Raw genomic sequence first — 10,060 nt, forward strand, 5'->3', positions numbered from 1 at the left:
TGCTGCTTTCAGCTGGTCTAACTGGGAGCAGTACTTGTTGGAATTAAGAGTTTGGTTTTCCAGAAGGACCTCATAATAGAGGACTCCCTTCCAATTCCACCATATACACAACATCAACCTCTTTGGATGAAGACCGGCCTTTGGTGTGGTTGGTGGTGGTTCATTTCCATTGCCCCACAATCTCTTCCGTTCCACATTACTGTACGGTGACCACTTTTCATCACCCATCACAATGTTTTAAAAATGAAACGTTTTCATTACGTTTCAGTAAAGAATCGCATGCAGAAATACGGTCAAGAAGGTTTTTTTCATTTAACTTACATGGAACCCAAACATCAAAGCGATGAACATAACCAAGCTGGTGCAGATGATTTTCGGTGCTTTATTTGGATATTTCGAGTATGTCGGCTGTCACCCACATGGTATAATGTTGATTGTTCTCAGTTAATGTCTCGATTTGATCGCTAACAACTTCAACGGGTCTACCCGACCGTGGAGCATCGTCCAGCGAGAAATCTCCAGCAAGAAACTTCACAGACCACTTCTGACACGTTTGATCAGTCACAGCACCTTCTCCACACACTGCACAAATCTTTTTCTGCCTTTCAGTTGCATTTGTACCTTTCTTGAAATAATAAAGCATAATATGCTGAAAATATTGCTTTTTTTCTTCCATCTTCAATATTAAAATGGTTACACAAAAATTCACCAATTTTGATAAGTTTTTTTAAATGCACGCTGATATGATAACTGTCCCAATACAATCTAACAAAATTGTTTTTTTTGTTTTTTTGGGTTTTTTTGGCAGTATGCGGGCCTCTCACTGTTGTGGCCTCTCCCGTTGCGGAGCACAGGCTCCAGACACGCAGGCTCAGCGGCCACGGCTCACGGGCCCAGCTGCTCCGCAGCATGTGGGATCTTCCCGGACCAGGGCACGAACCCGTGTCCCCTGCATCGGCAGGCAGACTCTCAACCACTGCGCCACCAGGGAAGCCCACAAAATTGTTTTGAATGAAGTTAAAGACAACTAAGCACTACTAGAGCCATCTTATGGAAAAACACAAATGAACTTTTTGATCAACCCAAATAGCTTTTGATGGTTAATGGCCTGAAACCTTTTATGATTTAAATATTTTAATTTGACTGATTTGTTGCCATCTCTGCTGTTCTGTGTGTCAGTCACTTATGAGTTTAGGATCTGATATCCTGTAAGTTAGAAATTATTTCTGTTTATGGGTAGATCTGCTTTGGAAATGAAATTTGGGCTGAAGGTTAGAAGATGGCATCACAGCCAGGGAACAGGAATTTTGTGGGGGGGAGATCTGTTATAACCAGAGACCCAGGAGGCTTCCTGGGTCCTGCTTTCTCACTCACACCACATCCCATCTGTCACCAGGTCCTGTTGATTCTGCCTCCAAAATCTTCTTGCATCTGTTCCCTCCCCTCCTCATCCCGTCGTTCCTTTTGTCCATACTCTCAGCAACTCTAAGCTGAACCGGGCAAGAGCCTCAGCCCTGGCTTCCTTGCCTTCAGTCTGGTCCTCTTCATTTCATTTCTCAAACTACAGTCAAAGTGACCTTATCAAGCATGAACCTGATCATGAAGCACCCCTACTTGTCTCTGTCTCGCCTCTCCTCTCCCTGTATTCTCCTTCTGCACCACTTATGCAAACGTCCACAGTCCCCTGAGCGCTGCCAGCATCCTCCACCCTTTGTGCTTTGTAAGCATACTTTTCTTCTGGCCACAGTGCTCTTTCCTCTTCTGTTCATCCAGAAAACTCCTGTTTATCCTCTAAGATGCAGCTCCAGTGTCTCCTCTCATGTGAAGTCTTCTTCCGTGTTCCCTTCACTTGTTGAAGCAGCCCTGGCCATTGACCTCCTTATCACGTTGTCCTGCATGTCAACTATTCATTGTCACCAGACTGTGAGCACCAAAGAACAGGGATGATCTTTACACTTCCCACACTCAGACAAACAGTGGGTGTTAGAGAATTTTTCTAAAAATCTAGGGTACTAGAATTTATTAGATTGCTAATTGTAATTTATATTGACATAAAATAATTTAGCTTAGAAATTAATACTTACTCGTTTGGAGGAAAGACTTTACTTCTTCGGCATTTTTATTGCCTCTAGAAAAATATTTTCTAGTTTGTGAAGGAAACAATTTATTTAATGACCTGTGTTTCTCCTCATCTGATAAGCTCGTCAACATGAACAAATCGGTTTTCTAGAATTGTGCTGTCCAGCATAAGCACTACATGTGGTCGTTGAGCTCTGGATGTGTGGCCAATCTGAATGGAGAAGTGCTGATTCAGATTCTGACTAACTAGTATGACAATGAGAATTTTTGTTTTGTTTTGAATGAGTTAGTTGAATACATTCAGATGTGTTTCATTTGAAACATGGATCCCTATTCTCTGGATAACAGAATATGATTTGATGGGGTTTTTTTGTTTGTTTTTTAAAATATTTATTTATTTATTTATTTAATTTATTTAGGCCGCACAGGGTCTTAGTTGCAGCATGCGTGATCTTTAGTTGCGGCATGCAGACTCTTTAGTTGCAGCAGTCAGGCTTCTTAGTTGCGGCATGCAACTCTTAGCTGTGGCATGCATGCAGGATCTAGTTCCCCAACCAGGGATCGAACCTGGGCCCCCTGCATTGGGAGCACAGAGTCTTACCCACTGGACCACCAGGGAAGTCCCTGATTTGATGTTTTATGCACAAAAGTAAAAACACTTAAAAATGTCAATTGGGCTAAAAGTGAATGTTCACAATATAGTATATACAGTGAGAAATGGAAGGGAAACAGAATTTCCACAAGTTGTGAAACCACATTACTGTACTGGTGAGAAATCTTAAGGGTTACTTCAACCATAAGGTTAAGGTGAATGTTAACATAGCTGACATGGCTGTTGGTCTGAAGAGGTCAAACAGTAAAATGACCTGAACAGCTGCAGGTCTGGAAGCTTTAGCACTTTAACACTTTAGCACTCAATCTCTGTTGTTATTCTGTCAAAGGAGAGCATTTAAAAGCCACTCCCCAGCTCGTCAAGTGCAGACAGAACACAGAAGACCCAGGGTGCTGAGATTCAGGGAAGTCCGAGGGCTGCAGGGTCCCTCGCCTGGAAAGAGGACCATTCCCTAGTGACCAGTGGTGGGCAGTGGAAATTGTGCAGAGGGTACTGGAAAGGGGAAAAAGCCCTGACGATGCAGGTGATGATGACACAAGCAGAGGCGGAGGACAAAGCCTGGAACCCAGGAAAAGAGCCAACATGAAACAAGAATGATGACCGTCTCCAGTGAGGGGTCAGTCCAGGCAGAAGAGAAATAGCAACTAGATCTGAACAGGAGCTGGAAATATATGTATGTCTATGATTGCTGCCTAGTCTATAGAACTGTGTTTAATTTAACCAGAAAGTAAACTGTATTAAGTCTTAGTTCATCTAACAGTTATCAGTAAGAACAGTACACTACTCACAAAGTTCTACTAAGTAAGAGACTGACAAATATGTCTAGGCATGGGTGACCTGATGCAGAAGCTTATTAGTTTCTGGTCTCAGTTCTTTTTTTTTCTTTCAGAGATCATTGAAATTTAGTTAATCACATTGCATTTAGTCATAAGATACTTGTTTCCTCCACTTGCCTGTCACCTCATCAAAGGCAAATTTTCTGCCGAGTTCATGGTTCACTCCAGTACCTCCCACAGTTCCTAGCAAAAAATAAATGGCCAATAAATTCTTGATGAAGGAATGGGAAAAAAGAAAAAGAGAAATGGATTAAGCATTCAACTCAAGAAGGCAGAAGCCAATCAAAATAAAGAGAATAATAATGTAAGCAGAAATTAATAAAACAGAAGGCAAACATACAATAGCATATGAAACCAAAAGCTGGTTCATTGAAAAGACTAATAAAATAGAAACATCTTTTTTGCAAGGCTAATAAAAATGACAGGCACACACAAATAATACTCCAAATGAAAAAGATCACAATTGTAATTGTAAAATAGTAAGAAAACGTTACAAATAACGTTTATGCCAAATAAATTTGAACACTTAGAGGAAAATATTTTTCTCAGCAACCACACATTACCAAACATAGCTCAAGAAGAAACAGGAATCTTGAATATCACAATAACTATTAAAGAAACTAGACAGATAATAAAAAGAACCGTTCCCATCCCTTCTTCCAGAGAGGAAAAGGCACCAAACCTAGGCATTTCACAAGCAAGTTTCACCAATCCTTTAAGGTACAGAGAGTCACTATCTAATGAATTTTTTTTTCCTTTAAAAACAAAACTTTTACCAGATATAATCTGCACAATAATATGCACTAATCTTAAGGCTATTTCTTGATGAACTTTTACAAATGTATGTATGCACACAGTTACCACCTGGATCAATAAATAGAACATCCTCGCTGTTCCCCAAAGCTCCCTCCTGCCTCTTTTGTGTCACACCCCCCTTCCTGGAAGCAATCATGACTCCCATTCAGATGGCCGCGGGTTAATTTCACTTCATCCTCATGAAATCACTGAGGATTGTACTGAATAGTTTCTTCCGATTTTCCCCTCAACATAAGGCTCTTCAGATTTGCCCAGGCTGTTGCATGTGTCAGTAGCCAACGCTTTTCTATTGCAGTGTAGTATTATACTGTTTCATTATGTGTTGATCCATTCTCTTACTGAGAACACTTGGGCTGTTTCCAGTTTGAGACTATTAGGAATAAAGCTGGTACAAACCAGACTTTTTGTAGACGTCTGTATGAATTTCACCTGGGTATATCCTGAAGGGGAATCACTGGGCCATAGCATAGGTGGTGTGTGTAACTTTATTAGAAAGTGCTATTTTCCTGTACTGGTCCGACCATTTTACACTCCAACAAGCAACGTGTGTGAGTTCTAGTTGCCGCTACTCGGCATCTTTGCTAACACCTGATATATTGTCAAGGAACGCAAGCAGCCTCTAGAAGCTGGAAGAGGCAAGAAAATGGATGGATTCTCCCCCAGAATTGCCAGAAAGGAACGCAACCCTGCTGACACCTTGACTTTAATCTAGTGAGACCCTTTTCAGACTTCTGACCTGTTAGATAATAAAGTTTTGTGGTAATTTGTTACAGCAGCAACAGGAAAACTAATACGGCAAGTCAGAAAATGGGAGACTTGTGCAAGCATATTTAGTATCCAGATTATATAAAGAGCTGCTACAAATCAATGAGACACTCTCCCCTCACTGGGCAGAAGATGCGAAGAAACAATTCACAAAGAGGAAAGCTGAATCACCAGTCAATGTGAAAAGATGTTCAATCCCCCTGGTAATTAGGAAAACACAAATTGAAACAGTGTTACATGGACTGACCTGTATCCGCCCCCTCCCATTCACATGTTGAAATGCTGATCTCCAATGTGATTGTATTTGGAGATGGGGCCTTTAGGGTAGTAATTAAGGTTAAATGAGGCCAGAGGGTTAGGACCCTAATCCCATAGGTGTCCCTGTAAGAGTAAGTTACCAGATCTCCCCCTCTCTCAGCCAACACACAGGAAAGGCCATGTGAGCACACAGGAAGAGAGCCCTCACCAGAACTCAACCATGCTGGCACCTTGGTCTTGGACTCCTGGCCTCCAGAGTTGTGGGAAAATAAATTTCTGTCATTTAAGCCACCCAGTCTGCGGTATTTTGTCATGGCAGCCCAAGCAGACTAATATACATGTAAGATAACATTTCATGCCCTTCAGGAACAAAAGTTTGAGAGTCTGATAACTCCACGTGCTAGCAAGAGTGGAAAGGAAGGAAGATGAGGGAGGGAAAAGAGGAGGAAGGGGACTTATACATCAACAAGGATAACAAAATCATACACACACACAGAGCAACAGCACCGACCTGAAGTTTAAATCACGTAAAACAATACACTCCATATTGTTACCTACAAACCTAAACAGCCAAAGTGCAGAGAGACCTTGGTTATCTCTGGGGAATGAGGGAAGGGCCTGGGACCTTGGAAAGATACACAAAGTGTCTCCAGTATATCTGCATGTTTTTTTCTTAAAGAAATGAAATACAGCAAAATGTTAAGATCTGTTGGCAGTGGGCACTGGGGTGCTTGTTATACTATCTTCTACACTTTGAACTCTTACACAATTAAAGAAACCACATTCACATTAAATTAGGAACGTTTCTCAAAACAGAAACAGATTCATAGACACCGAGAACAAACTGGTGGTTGCCAGGGCGGAGGGGGTGCTGGGGGGATGAGTGAAATAGGTGGGGGAGATTAAGAGGTACACATTTCCAGGTATAAAGTAAATAAATTACAGGGATGTAATGTACAGCATAAGGAATATAGCCGAGAATATTTTAATATCCTTGTATGGTGACAAATGGTAACTAGGTCTATCATGGTGATCATTTTGTAATGTACAGAAATACCAAAGCACTATGTTGTACACCTAAAATTAATATAATACTGTAAGTCAATTATACTTCAAAAAAAAATTAGAAATGCTCTCTCCGCCATCTTTCCGCGCCACCATAACAGTGGGCACGAATGCCCCGGCCGATGCTCTCAAGAGCATCAACAATGCCGAAAATAGATGCCAAAGCCAGGTTCTTACTAGGCTGTCCTCCAAACTCACTGTCCACTTTCCAACTGTGATGATGAAGCATGGCTCCACTGGAGAATCTGATCACCTGTGATCCCATGATCACAGAGCTGGGAAAATTGTCGTGAAGCGCTCAGGCAGGCTAAACAAGTGTGGAGTGATCAGCCCAGATTTGATGTGCAACTCAAAGATCTAGAAAAACGGCAGAGTAACCTGCTCCTGTCCCATCAGTTTGGTCCCTTTGGACTGACAACCTCAGCTAGCAACATGGTCCATGAAGCAAGATGAAAACACACAGGAGGGAAAATCCTGGGATTCTTTTTCTAGGGATGAAATACATTCATGCAAATAAAATGCCTCAATGGAAAAAAATCAGAAATGTTTATCAATGTTTCAATTGTCAAAAATGAAAATACTTTTTCCCTTTTTTTTTTTTTTTTTTGGCCATGCCGCATGACTTGTGGGATCTTAGTTCCCCGACCAGGGATCGAACCCATGCCCTCGGCAGTGAAAGTGCGGAGTCCTAACCACTGGACCGCCAGGGAATTCCCATACTTTTTCTTTTTTATTGGAAAACATTTTGGCTAAAATTATCATTACCAGAAGAAATCAAAAATGAAAAATCTAAGCTTATTATTTTTTAAATTTATTTAGTTAGTTAGTTTTGGCTGCATTGGGTCTTTGTTGCTGCGCAGGCTTTCTCTAGTTGCAGTGACCAGGGGCTACTCTTCGTTGCAGTGCATGGGCTTCTCATTGCGGTGGCTTCTCTTGTTGCGTAGCATGGGCTCTAGGTGCGCGGGCTTCAGTAGTTGTAGCACGTGAGCTCAGTAGTTGTGGCTCGCGGGCTCTAGAGTGCAGGCTCAGTAGTTGTGGCGCACGGGTTTAGTTGCTCCGCGGCATGTGGGATCTTCCCGGACCAGGGCTCAAACCCGTGTGCCCTGCATTGGCAGGTGGATTCTTAACCACTGCTCCACCAGGGAAGCCCTAAGCTTAATTTTATTTATTTATTTATTCATTTATTTTTGGCTGCTTTGGGTCTTCATTGCTGCGCACTGGCCTTCTATAGCTGCAGCGAGCCGGGGGCTACACTTCGTTGCTCTGCAGCATGTGGGATCCTCCCGGACCCGAGCCCGAACCCGTGTCCCCTGCATTGGCAGGCAGACTCTCAACCACCGCGCCACCAGGGAAGCCCCTAAGCTTAATTTTTTAAGTTATAAAGATAACCAATACAAGAATTAAAAACAGTGATATAATTATATTGATAAGGGAAAAGAAGATGGAGTTGGTTTAAGTGAGCTATCTCCTCATGAGGCTCAGAAAAGTCTGAATTTGATCAACACTATACTTTAGAAACGCAACAGTAATCAGGAAGATAACTAAAATAGAACCCAAGAAAAGAATCAATGTGGTGCACCTGGGGAGGTGTCTTTGTTTGGGCCACTATAATGGAATACCACAGACTGGGTGGCTTATAAGCAACAGAAATTTATTTATCAAGGCACTGGCAGCTTTGGTGTCTGGTGAGGACCTGCTTCCTGGCTCATAGACGGTGTCTTCTGTGTCTTCACGTGGCACGAGGGGCAAGGGAGCTCCCCGGGGTCTTGTTTAAAAGGGACTTGTAGCATTCCGAGGGCTCCACCCTCATGACTTAATCATCTCCTAATACAATCACACTAGGGATTATGCTTCAACATATGCATTCTGCAGGGACACAAACATTCAGTCTATAGTAGAAGGAGTAGAATGGAGAAGGTTAGGGCTCTTTATTAAAAGTCCTTCTATTCTCTGATTTTCAAAAATTATTGGTTATTTGGAAATGTGTTTTTAAACACATAGAACAGAAGCGGTGGAGCTGATTTTGTCCTTGGCTCTATGAGAGGCACTCCTACAAGACTGCACCATGTTTAGCCCACGTGAATGTGGGAGCATTGTTTTTCAAAACAACACTCAGAACAAGAGATGTAGGTTTACAATGCAAAAGCTCAAGCACAGTGTCTCTGCCAGGAAGTGAGACTAGTTAGCACAGCAGTAAGGGGGCAGCAAAGGTAACACTGTCCTGTGTCCTTTGAACTAGGACTCTCTTTCAATTCGGTAGAGACAAAGATTTACATTCTGAAAGAAACGCACGCGTGCCTGGCCTTTGGCTAACCTCATAACTAGTGCTGGCTGGCCCTGCTGTCTTTGCTAGTGATGAACATGTAAACATGGAGAGGGAACCTACCGGCTGCGCTGCAGATACAATTAAACACTTAATCCTGACTTAATAAGAAATTAACACAACACTGAATCATCCATACTTCAATAAAATTTAAAAAAAATGAATAATAAAATAATACTGATTTAATAAAAACAATAAAAACGTTCATTCAAAACAAAATAAAAAGCACTTAGCATTTACAAGTATGGAGCCAACTGACATCCCAAAGTTGAATAAAATCTCAGGTTTTGCTCCCTATTTCCAGACTGCTAGTCTAAAAAGATAGCTTATTTTGAAACTTCAATTTCTGGTTATCACCAGTACTGAGAGACTTCCTAAGATGTGCTCTTTTGTCCTTCAGCCAGCATTTGGAATTTGCAGAGAACAGACTGAGTGCCATTACAGCGCTGGGTGCCAGTGACACAGAAGGGGAGACCCAAAGCTGCCCCGGGGGATGCCCAGTGCAGCAAGAGCTCCTCCTGGGCACAGCAGTGGCTCAAGGGACGGAGCTCAAGGGATGGAGTGACCAGGCCTCTTGCAGGAATGTGGACGTTCCCCAGAAAAGACTCTGGAGCTGGAACAGGAAGGAAGAAGACGACTGCAGGCAGAAAAGAAAAGCCTGGAGGCGTGAAGTGGTGTGACACGCTCAGCTGCTGTGGACAAGGAGAGGAGAGCAGGCCAGTGGTCAGACAGGACCCTGTGGGCCATGATGAACTAAGGCGTTTGTTCTTGACCTGGAATGAAGCTCCAGGGCCAAATTTTAAACAGAGAACAAATCTGGGTTTTAGAAAGTGTTCTAGCAGCATTGGGGATGATAAAAGAGAAGCAGCTCTGGAAGTAGAGAGCAGCTAGGAAACCACTGCCCTCAGTCAACTTACGAGGTGTCGAGAACCATCTAAGGGGGTACTGGGTGAAGACAGAGACAAAGAAATGGACAACAGAAATAATGAAGCTTAAGGATAAACAAGATTCAAGGACCTCCTGCATGTGGGAATTCAGGAAGAGAAAAGCTATGCTTTTGGAAAGTCTAAGAATGAGACAAGGAATCAGGTTCAAGGTCAATTAAATGATCACAACTGCAATGTTAAAATGCCAGCTTTTCATCATGACTCTGGACATAATAAAATCTACAACCACAACTACTATGCTTATTTACTGAGCACTTTCTAAGCGCCAAGCACTGTACCACGTTATTCCATGCAGTCCCCTCGTCAACACCATGAAGCAGGATGGTTGTAAGTCCAGCTTTACAGAACAGGAGAATTA

Source organism: Aethalodelphis obliquidens, unplaced genomic scaffold, assembly GCF_003676395.1.
Source record: "Aethalodelphis obliquidens isolate GAN/ISIS:26980383/991018 unplaced genomic scaffold, ASM367639v1 scaffold6, whole genome shotgun sequence".
Classification (NCBI taxonomy): domain Eukaryota; kingdom Metazoa; phylum Chordata; class Mammalia; order Artiodactyla; family Delphinidae; genus Aethalodelphis; species Aethalodelphis obliquidens.